We start from the raw sequence: 12,348 nt of genomic DNA, 5'->3' as shown, positions 1-12,348 counted from the left end.
ACCATTCCATAGCTTGCAAATAAAACTAAAATCGGAAAGGTGGCCCCTGGACTTGTGATATGTAGGAGATGATTGATGGATAACAGATAGATAGAAATATACATGTACCTAGATTACATAATATATAACATGTTCTCGATCTATGGCTATTGCAGTGAACCCTGTACATTGCCCAAGCGCAGGGTATCTGATTTGCCAATCCTGCTCCTGCTGTAGAGCATCAGCAGCAGAGCCAGGAAGTCCTGGCTGGCCAAGTATGTTGTATCAGGCCAGCAGGATCAAATCCAAGTGATCTTCCGAGCCAGCTCTCGGAAAGGGAACAGCAATCGTGACCCAAAACGGAGGGGAGGAGAGAACTGAAGCAGTCGGGAAGGGCCATGTGAGGTCTCCTGCAGACTTTCCAGGCTCCCATGGAAAAGGTTTATGTCTTTTTAAATATTGGTTGTTTAGATTGAGATTACCCTGAGAGTAACATGCTGCTATTATTGTAAAGACTAATGCCCAGAGAGAAGTTCTATCTCTGTTTGTTTGGACTTAAAGCAAATGCCTGCCCTGCAGCCTGTGGGCTGTAAGTGTTTCGTAACTGGGGGATGCTTCAGTTCATGCCAGAGACGTGTGACCACGAAAACAATATGAAGAGATGGAACAAATTGAAGAGGCAGAGTCTGGAGAAATTTCAATTCGTCACAGGCTCCCTAACCATGTGTTTTGTGGCATGAAACACTCAAAGCAGAATGTGACATTAAAGAAAATAAAGGGGGGATCTGTGACCAAATAATATTAGCGTGGAGGATTCTAACTGGGCAACCTAGCTAGAGAAAATCAAGTATCTCCAACTGGTGGGAAGTGTATTTCCCAAATGCATTACTCTCTGTCCAAATTAACCCCGTATGAAATGATACCACTCACTTCTGTTTCCCACTCTCCTAATTTATTGCTACCCAATAATTGGCAAGATTGGCCTGTCTCAGGAAGTACCTAAGCCATTCAGTTCCATTTCAAAGGGCATTTATGGTTTGCCTACTGTGTGCTAGGTAAAGGGGTGGGGATAGGACAAAAATAAAGAGAAGTAGATCCCTTCGCAAGGAGCACACCGTCTCAACAGAAAATGAGCAGAAAAGGAACGGACTGCAAAATGAGACCTATATACTCTAATAATGATGCTATTAACAGTTCTGCTGGAGTGACGGGCAATAAGAAAGAGAAAATACAAATGAACGATTATACTTCTAACAAATTTAGACCAAAGAACCTGATGACACCAAGAAATTTTGGGTTAAAGGAGAATCTTTTGTTCAGAGGAAAGATATTTGAGACATTTCCAAGGGAAGTGTTAATCGGTTGTTTTAAAAGAAGCTGTGTTTTTCGCTTGCCAAGTCGCAATTTACAACTATGGAGTAAAATCATTTTGCCTCAGTTGTTGTACCCATGGTTGGTTAGTTGATGATTTGGAAAATCGTGCTTTAGTGGGATTTAATTTATTTAGTGAGCTCAGTTTATTTGGAAGGAAATGTGTCCAGACAAAACTTTTTTCAAAATCTTTCCCTCACTCTTATTCTCTGACCACCCAATCCTTTCATCCTTCAAAGGCGATCACCCGTTTCAGATGAGAATAGCAAAAATGGTTGAATTTGGACCTGAGTAAATGAACTGTCATCGTCTTAGTTTAATATGGGTACTACATTTTAAATAATGACCTAGTTGAAAGGGCAAGAACGGAAATTTAAAAATAAAGCTACCAATTCCAGATTTGGATAAGGAACTGAAAAACATAGTTATTTTGTGCCCCCAGGACATTCATTGATTTGGTCTGTTCTACAGACTATCTACCGGTCTCAACTATTGCCCCCAAATGGTTCTGAGAAGTCTCTAAACAGTTTATTCACATGTTCTCAGAGCTTGCCTCCTTTTGCCTGAATAGAGGAAGAGAACCTAGTTCCTTCCCTGTGAACTAAACATTGTACTTTATGATCTGGATGGAGATCAGAATGAACTTCAGGAAATCAAACCATCAGCTGGCCACTTTAAATAAAAATGATTACCATTTATCAAGTACCTACTATACACCAAGTACTCATTTAGTCCTCAAAGTAAAGCTGTGTGAGAGTAACCTTATGCCCATTTTACAGATAAAAAACACAAAATTGCACAAAGGCAGATGGCCAATAAATGGCAGAGAAGGATGGAAAACCACATTTGCTAACTACATGGGAAAATAATTGAGTAGGTAAAAGCAACAGGATTTAGATCCAGGTCTTTTTCATCCCAAAGCCTGTCCCCTGAAGGAAATGAATACCTCAACTGCAGTGAGTCCCTTTGAGATGCCACTTACTAAAAAATATTTGCTTAGAATCAGACTCTTCTGTTGTAAGGTATCAGAGACTCTCCCCTAACACCAATAGGGCATACATTATGTACAAGGGCTTACACTTCTAATACTGGATACAGATATGGGAGCTCTGTGGCTTGTAATCTAGTCAAAAAATGAAATAATCGTAGACCAATGCCTGGCTATGCACCTACACATACATCAGGGATGGGGTATCTTCATTCATTTATTCATTTAACAAATATTCATTGAGTGCTACAGTTTGAGCGTCTGAGTCTGTGTTTACTTATCTGAAAAATAAGGACAATAATTTCCTTGCCTATTTCTCCATGCTGTTGCAAAGACTCACTAAGGAGTGTGTGGAGTCATTTGAATGACTGTAACTTCCCCCACTAGCATACATTTATTACCGGGAAGCAATTCCACATAGGGGTTGAGTTCTTCCAAAGTTCGAATCCTACTGCTGGGTGACCTAAGCCAAAGTGTGCCCTTGCTGTAGACCCCCATCTCTTAAGTGAACCTGTCTGAATGCTTGTTCCTTAACCCCAACAGTGCCTGCTGAACACTGAGATCATGGGGTGCATGGGCTCTGGACACAAAGCCAGTACCAAACATTTCATTCCTGAGATAAAAGCCCCTCAGGATACAATGAAAACAGCATGTATTTGGGCACGCAATACACTAAATCCCAGCTCTGCCACTCACAATGACATATCAACTCACACCAGTCAGAATGGCCAGTATCGAAAAGAAAAGAAATAACAAGTGTTGGTGAGGATGTAGAGGAAAGAGGACCCTCGGGCACCATTGGTGGGAATATGAATTAGTGAAGCCACTAGAGAAAACAGTATGTAGTTTCCTCAAAAAATTAAAAATAGATCTACCATATGATCCTATTACTCTACTTCTGGATATTTTGCTGAAGAAACGAAAGCACTGATTTGAAAAGAGATATGCACCCCTATGTTCACTGAAGCATTATTTACAATTAATTACATTTACAATTAATTACATTATTACAATAGCCAAGATATGGAAAGAACCTAATTGTCTAAGGGATGAATGGATAAAGAAGATATGATGTGTATATATATATATGTATATATATATACATATATATATATATATACACATATATACATATATAATGGAATACTACTCAGCCATAAAAAAGAAGGAAATCTTGCCATTTGTGACAACATGGATGGAACTGGAGGGTATTATGCTAAGTGAAATGAGTCAGACAAAGAAAGAGAAAATACCATATGATGTCACTTATTTAATCTAAAAAAAACAAAATTCACAGATATATAGCTAACAGATTGGTCGTTATCCGAGGGGAAGGGAATTGGGGGGTTGGCATAAAGGATGAAGGGAGTCAGTGTATGATGAAGGATGGTAACTAGATTTACTGTGGTGATCACTTTGTAGTGTATACAAATAACAAATTATTACGTTGTACACTTGAAACTTATATATTTAAAACTAATATTTTTTAAAAAGGCGCAAGAGTGCTGGATGAGTTGATAGGACATTTTCATTAAAAATCTGTGTATGCAGGGCGCCTGGGTGGCTCAGTTGGTTAACCGACTGCCTTCGGCTCAGGTCATGATCCTGGAGTCCCGGGATCGAGTCCCACATCGGGCTCCCTGCTCAGCAGGGGGTCTGCTTCCCCCTCTGCCCTCTTCCCTCTCGTGCTCTCTGTCTCTCATTCTCTCTCTCTCTCAAATAAATAAATAAAATCCTTAAAAAAAAAATTTGTGTATGCAGATTTGTCTTTGTTATTTTGTTTTCTTTTAAATTTTATTTTATTATGTTAGTCACCATGTAGTACATCATTAATTTTTGATATAGTGTCCCATGATTCATTTGTGATTTGGAATCTGTCGTATTGATACCTCAACTGAAATTGAGACAGAAAGAGTTCTGTTCTAAAATCTTGTTGTAATAGTTATTACTGTTATTCTCATCATCACTGCCTAGAAATATAGTCGAATGGAGCTACTGGTGGCAAATTCGGTTTTCTTCTTTTTCCATGCTAAAGTTGCTGATTCAAGTGATCAGGAAGAAGGAAATTTATTCTGGGTACCTATCTTAGCTTATCTTCTTTGTCCTACAAGTATGTCCAAGGTGAGAGGTGGAGCACTTCCTTTCCCCGTTGTTGATTCAGCCATTTTTTGGAATGCTGGCTTTGGGGGAATAATGTGACATCTTTCAAGTTCTAACTTTGTCCACAGGAACAGAATTTGGCACTAGGATCAGTTGTCATAACTATTTATGGGGCCAAGGTATTTCAACTTCTTGTGAACTCATTTTTGCATATGTCCAACAGCAAGCTTGTTTTAAGTAGGGAATGTACATATACTCTCATGAAGGCCATTTTTGCCAGCTGAACTACCTTAGCCCCAAGCTTCTTTCAGCTTTGATCATGTTTTTAACCTTGGAGACTGTAAGATTTCCACTAAGGAAAAGGAAGGATCCACTTAAAAGGAAAATGATAACTTCTGGGGTTTTTTTTTTAACCAATCTCTTCTTCCTTCTGGAAGCATTACTCTGCTGTAATAAAGCTGTAATACTTTAAATGGATATTAATGTGCATCATATCAAGGGGGCAGTTTCTGGGCCACATTTTTATACGTACTCTTACTTTGGGGTCACATAAGATCTGCCTTCTGACAAGTTCAAAGCACTAAGAAAATGTGACCTCATTAATTTGCTTCACATCTCAGAGTCAGGAGGGACAGAAATAATTTTTCTCCCATTCTGCAGGTGATGAACCTGAGGCCCGGAGAGATTTTGATGGAAATAGGAGCACACTGCTGATAAGAGGAAACCTTACACATTGCTTCTTTTGTTGACCTACACACCCTTTCACTTAGGTGATGGTAGATATTCCTCAAAACAAGATGATAGAACAATATCTCATACGTAAATGCACTGAGTACACATTTTTTTAAAAAAATTGTTAACATTTCAAACCTGTGAATCGGTGACACTATTTTCCAGATTAGAAGCCGAATTTTCATGCTCAAACCTTAGAGATCATAAAATGCATTCATTTTACATTGGGGAAAATGAGGCCCAGAGGGAATAAAAGATAATCCCAGGTTATCCAGCTAATTGGAGACAGAAAGACCAGGTCTCCTGACATTTTGTGACCTTTTCCCCAGACTCGGAATGGCTCGCATACTCCTGCCTTTGGTGCTGGTAGTGAACATCAATGCTTGATCACACTGCCCTTGTGTGCCATGTTTACTCACAGTATGTCTTTCTAAACATGCTGCTCCAGGCAGTCATCACTCACAACTCAGACTTGACACAAGAAATTAAACCTGTTTGCCATCCTTGATATTAAACTGCCAAATATAATTTTTAAAGCTACTTATTGATAAGCATATAGTATATACCAGGTGGAGTGCATGCAGTATATAATTACAATCTCACAACCCTCTGGAGTTGGCATTACTAAAGATCCAGAAACTTTAGTCCAGAGAGGCTAAATAACCTACTCAGGATCACACAGCAAGCAGGTGGCAGATGGAAGATTGACATCTAGACCTTAATAAAATTCCTATATGTATGTAGATAGATAACACATATACACATGAATTTCACTTGAAGTTTCTTTATATCCCCAATCACTCCCTTTTAAATTTTTTAATAAAAATTGTATATATTTAAGGTATACAGCATGATGAGTTGATATACATAGTGAAATTATTACTACATCAAGCTAACATTTACAATTTTTTGTGTTATGAACGCATCTGAATCTATTCTCTTGGTAGATGTCCATTGTTCACTACAGTATTGGGTATAGTCATCATGCCTGTACATTAGATCTCTAGACTTACTCATCCTTCATAACTGCAGATTTATACCTTTTGGCCAACATCTCCCATTTCCTCTGCACCTTCCAGCCCCTAATAACCACTCTTCTTTCTACTCTCTGCTTCTGGCTTTGACCTTTTTTTTTTTTAAGATTCCACATATAAGACAGAGCATGTAATATTTGTCTTTCTCTTGCTTATTTCACTTAGCATAAGGCCTTCACCATCCACCCATATTGCTAGAAATGGCAGCATTTCCTTCTCTCTCGTGGCTGAATAATATTCCATTGTACCTATATATACCATATCTTCCTCATCCACTCATTCATCAATAGACGCCTGGGTTCTTTCCAGATCCTGGCTGTTGTGAATAATGCTATAATGCGCATAAGAGTCTAGATATCTCTTTGACATCCAGATTTCATTTCCTTTATATATATATAAATATATATATATAAATACACACACGCACACATACACACACACCCAGAAGTGAGATTTCTGGATAATGTGGTAGCCTTATCTTGAATTTTTTGAGATATTTCCATAGTTTTCTATAGCACCTACACCAATTTGCACTCTCACCAACAGTGCACAAGGGTTTCCTTTTCCCCACATCCTTGCCAACACTTGTTATTTTTGTCTTTTTGGTGACAGCCATTCTAACAGGTGTGAGGTGATACCCCATTGTGGTTTTGATTTGCATTTCCCCGATGGTTAGTAATGTTGAGCACCTTCTCATATACCTATTGACCATTCGTATGCCTTCTTTTGAGAGATGTCTATTTAGGTCCTCCACCCATTTTTTGATTGAGTGATTTGTTTTCTCATTGTTTGAGTTGTTATGTATTTTGGATATATACTCCTTATCCTATGTATGTTTTGCAGCTATGTTCTTCATTCTGTAGGTTGTCTCCCCACTTGGTTAATTGGATCCTTTGCTGTGCAGAAGCTTTTTAGTTTGATGCAGTCCCTTTGTCTGTTATGTCTTTGGTTGCCTGTGCTTTGGGGTTCATGTCCAAAAAGTCATTCCCCAGAGCATTGTCAAGGAGCTTACTGCCTATGTTTTCTTCTAGTAGTTTTATGGTTTCAAGTCTTACATTTAAGTTTCTAATCAGTTTGAGTTGATTCTTGTATACAGACTGAGATAATGGTCCAGTTTCATTCTTCTGCATCACATCACTCTCCTTTGAATATAGTTTTTATATCATCATCATCCTATTTTTTCCCCTTCAATTACCTTTATTTTGGATGGTGGGTTTCTTTACCCTTGCTGAACTGAACAGTAAGATCAGATGCTCCAAATTCAGTGAATTAGAAATGCAAAGAAATTCCCTATCTACAATTGCCTCTCAGTTATTAACTTGCTGCAGGTTAGAAATGGCCTTTTCCTGAAAGGCATATTTGGTAGAACAAATCAACTCCCTCTTGTTAGAGATTTGTTGTGTCCCTCTCTCATGTCCCACATTCTCACCGCATCTATTTCCAAACCCCTTACACAACTTCCTCTGCTTCCCTGTCCTCAAATGAACATGAACAAATTCAGCCCTGCTGTGTCTGGCATTTTAAATGGAGCTGGGGCCAGGCCAAAATAAAGTATTCCAGCATTTTCTAGCAATTCACCAGCAAGAAGATTAAGAAGGATTTATAGCAATTTTCAGTTATATCTAAACGCCACCAGGGTAGCTTAAGAGTCTAGGCATAAATTCTAGAACCTTTGCCTTTATCTTGCTAAATCAAAAGGAAAAGCAAAAACAAAAGCAAAATAAAGGCCCGGGAGAAGTGAAAGTTACACTGCCTATGTGGTTGGTTTTTTAGCTGTCTCTAAATTGGTTAATGGTCCACCCAAGTCTATAAGGGTAAAGTTCAAAGAAGATCACAGCAAAATGCCCTTTTCTGGACACAGAAGTAAATCCACTGAGGTGATCTTTCCTCATCAAACATGATGTGGCTAGCCGCCGGTGACCCAGCTTGGCTCCTAGATTATAACCAGGGAATTCCCATTAATGCCTCACAACATTAGCACATGGCCTTAAGCCTGCTAACTCACAAATGAATCCAGTTTTTAAACACCCTTGGACCCTCTCTGTAGCTTCTATTTGAAGTCAGAGGAGATGAATGGCCTCAAATGATCCTCTTCAAAAAGTAAACTACATTTATCTTCCTGGTAAAGAAGATGAAAACAAACATCCTTAGTGTTTGCATAGTGAGAGCTGGGATTCTAGTCCCTCTGGCAGAAGCCAAACACTTGGCCTGTTTCTGGACTATATTTGACTAGTTTCAGAGATGCCTGGTTGTACCTGGTTTCTTAGAAAGATAAACGGATTCCAGGCCCCCAAGGGGGTTGGCCGTGACTGTTGGCTTTGCCAACGTAAAATGTAAGCTACTGAGAAGAGTCCATCCTATCTGAAGGCGTACACTTCGTCAGTAAACACTTTCTTCTGCACCTTGTTAATACTGAGAGGTATTTAATGTAAACTGAATTATTCAAACCCTCTGCGGTGCTGAGACACACAGCTGTACCTCCTGGTGTCACGCCGAAGGGCCCTTGTTTGGTCTCCGTCGAAATCATGTAGCAGCAATGTGTTGGGAAGAAAAGGTAAATAGTTCTTGATTTCATCATTTATATACAGCTGTGTTTGTAAGCACGGAGTTGTTTGGGTAGGCGAATGCCATTTGAGATTCTTGGGTTCCACTGTGTGCTGCCATCACTCAAGATGCACTGAGTCCACACAGACAAGCTGCAAGGGAAATCTGATCCTCAGAGACAGCTGATCCAAATAAAGCAGTTTATGGTCCATGCCATAGGAATCCTATACAGACATGGTATTAACACTTAGGAGAGAAAGAGAGAGATCCCTTCCGTCCCCCTTCCATGATGCCAAATGGCTTCTCAGAGGATGTGGTGTTGCAGGTGGATATTGGGTGGTATTTCACCAGGCACAGATGACAGAGAGAACATACCAGGCCAGGACATTTTTAGAAGCAAGGCCTGATGCCTAACTGTATGTAATTTATATGCCTGCATTTCCATCTGCTCTTTCTTCATTTTTTCTGCCTTTTTTTTCTATACCCGAATATCCCTCCTACATGCTCATATCCTTCCTGATTATAAGGGTTCTGTTCTTGTGGTTGTATGCTCCATGACTTTTCACACACTACCCTTGTGCCTGGAGTAGGGTATGAGTTTAATACATGCTTGCTGAATTAACATTTGGTTCATAGTCTACTCCTTTTCCTTCCCTTCCCTCCCCTTCCCTTTCCTTCCCTCCCCTTCCCTTCCCTTCTCTTCCCTTCCCTTCCCTTCCCTTCCCTTCCTCACCCTATGACCTATCCATGTTTGCTTCCTGATCTGCTGTCCTCCACCATGGCTTATACACGAGAAGTGGTCCTCACACATTTGATGGAGGGATGGATGGAGCAACTTGGTGACGCTAATGGCAGGAACAGTGCCCACCGCTCTGTAGACAGGCCCACCTTGGTATATCATTGTTGTTGTGTGCAGGTATTTGACTTTTGGAACAGAATTATAACACACAGGCACAGGGCTGAACCCCACCTCTATGTTATCTGATTGAATCCTCTCAACAACACGATGAAGTCAAGACCAGCACCGTTACCATGCCATAGGTGATGAAAACAAGGCTCGGAGAGGGGAAATCACTTGCCCTACGTTCACAGAGATCTTGCATAAGGGGTTCGGGAGTTGCACTTCTGCATATCCCACTCCAGATACTGGATTCTTAACTCTGTTCAACAAGGAAGACATTGTTTCATTCCATAGCAAACAACAGAGTACTGGCTGGACCTCTTCTTAGAGACCCACCCCCCAAACCTCATGTAGCACAGAGGACAGAGGAGCAGAAGAAAGAAGGTAGAGGGAAAGGGGAACAGTCAGCAAGTCTCAGTGAAGGGCTGACATTGGCTCATGGAGGCATACGGTCTCTCTGGACCATTCCATTCCCACTTGAATTGCTTCCCCACACTTCCAGCTGCTTCTCGAAGAAAATAGCACAGGAAATGCAAGTTTATGAAGTGAAGCCTAAATGGGGAGGCCAAAGCTGCTAGGGGATGTAGGAGAGATCCTCTCTGAAGGACTTTTGCTGATCTGCTGGGTGAGCTTATTTCTGCTCCTGCTTGCCAGCTGGTGAGCAGATAATCGAGACCTGCCTCCACTGCCTCAGCTTCTGAGAGGCCAGTGGAACTCTCTCCATGCTGTGGAAACAGGCTGAGTGAATAACAAGGGTTGGCCTCGGGGGTCAGCCAGGCATGCAGCTGGCTAGGATGCCATCTTCTCGGAGTGCCCATTTCTTGGAACCTGGACCATTTTCTGTCTTCCAGAGAGGGTTCCAGTTCATATTGGCTAATAGCTCATTTATCACCGACTGCTTGACAGGGATTATATCAGAACAGATAGCGGGATGGAAGGGCTGGCTTGGAACTAAGAGGGAAAGAAGGAGATACAGGAAGGTGGGAAGGCGCCACATACCTGTCCGTACCGGGCTTGGCCGCAAAGGCTGGCCCGGAATGAGAAGTTCAGGTTTCTGAGGCCTCTGTCTGGGAGGGGAGGATTTTAAAATCCCAAAGAATACATTTTCATGAATTTAAGTTTGGAACTCTTCTAGCCACACTGAAATTCTGTAACTTTATAAGCGAAGGGACCGAAAGTGGCCTCTAGCCAGAATGCTCTGTTCTTCTTTTTAATAAAGAAGAGGCAATAAAGCCCAAAATACATTAAAGAATTATTCAATTCCAACGTGAAAATAGGAGATAGCTATTAATTATTTCATAAAGGTATGCCTCACTTTCGGAAATAAATAGGAAACACAACTTTTTTCCCTTAGGCCTCCGTCTGCTTGCTCCCACCCCACCTCGGATCTGTATCCTTTCCCATGTTCCCTTCAGAGCGTGACTATTAGAACTGCCTCTTACCGTCTGACCTTATTGCCAGTTAAAAATCAATCCCTTGTATTTCTCTGCATCCCTGATGGCCTTGCTACATCATAATGCATAGGAAGGAAAGTCACTTTGAGAAAAGGGCAATGACACTCCTTGCGCCAGGCCTGTTTCTTCTGTTACTATTAAATTCAACCCTTGATCCAATTACTGCCACTCAAATTTCTGTATGGAGGCTGAGGGGGCTGCAAGTGCTAATGGGAGAAATGGCCCCTTAAGCCTCCCCCTTCCCCTGCTCCTCCCTACAGTCCAGGGGGGCCCTGAGGTCACATGGGTATCCCCAGGCCACAGGGCAAAGATAGATGGTTTTGGACATTTATACTGGCTTGCTTCCAGAAGGCTAAATATTTTGAGAGGTAGAAGGGGAGAGAATGGAAGGGAAAGGAAGCAGCCCTATTTCAAACCATTCTCGACACTATTGCGGCGTGAATTTCCCCAAAAGCACACCTGATCAGCCCCTCCCGTGCTGAAAACATTCAAGGCTCCCCTTGACTTCTGAATATTGGGAACGTGGCCACAGCCAGATATTTCTGGTCTGGCCATTCTTGCAGTTAGTTCTGCATACCCCAGTGGTGCCAGGACTAACTGTGCTCTTTCTTATCACTTTCTCTTGGCAAAAGGAGTCCCTTCACCTTGAACTCCCCTGACTTCTCTGCCTCTTTTGGTTAACTCCTATTTATCCCTTGTGTCTGAGCTCTGGTATGGCCTCCATTCGGCTGCCTCCCCAGGTCCCGCCAGCACCCTTATATCTAGGGTCTGTATCGAGGATTGGAGAACTTTCTCTAAAGATCCAGATAGTAAGTATTTGAGGCTACTCATTTCTACCATAGGAGCATGAAAGTCTACACAAATGGGCAAGTCTATGTTCCAGTAGAACCTGATTGGCAAAAACAGATGGTGAGCTAGGTTTGGCCCATGGGTTAGAGTTGTTTGCCACCCCTAATCCATATTCCCATAGTTTCTTTTTTTCTTAGATTCTAAATTCTTTTGCTTTTTTTTATTATGTTATGTTAATCACCATACATTACATCATTAGTTTTTTTATTATGTTAATCACCATACATTACATCATTAGTTTTTGATGTAGTGTTCCATGATTCATTGTTTGCGTATAACACCCAGTGCTCCATTCAGTATGTGCCCTCTTTAATACCCATCAACAGGCTAACCCATCCCCTCACCCCCTCCCCTCTAGAACCCTCAGTTTGTTTCTCAGAGTCCATAGTCTCTCAT

At 41.1% G+C, this 12,348-nt stretch overlaps 2 long non-coding RNA genes across 2 annotated transcripts in view; both read right to left on the bottom strand.

Annotated features, from left to right (window-relative positions):
* The window catches only part of LOC145716792 (uncharacterized), a 412,414-nt gene that overhangs the window by 63,011 nt on the left and 337,055 nt on the right, over positions 1 to 12,348 (bottom strand). The gene's annotated exons all lie outside the window — the stretch shown is intronic.
* LOC145716773 (uncharacterized) overlaps positions 1 to 12,348 on the bottom strand; it is a 115,582-nt gene that overhangs the window by 32,987 nt on the left and 70,247 nt on the right. The gene's annotated exons all lie outside the window — the stretch shown is intronic.

This window comes from Leptonychotes weddellii, chromosome 1 (genome assembly GCF_054177405.1).
Source record: "Leptonychotes weddellii isolate Sample4059 chromosome 1, ASM5417740v2, whole genome shotgun sequence".
NCBI classification, from domain to species: domain Eukaryota; kingdom Metazoa; phylum Chordata; class Mammalia; order Carnivora; family Phocidae; genus Leptonychotes; species Leptonychotes weddellii.
The sequence above is the reverse complement of the archived record's forward strand: the minus strand, read 5'-3'. Positions and strand labels throughout refer to the sequence as shown.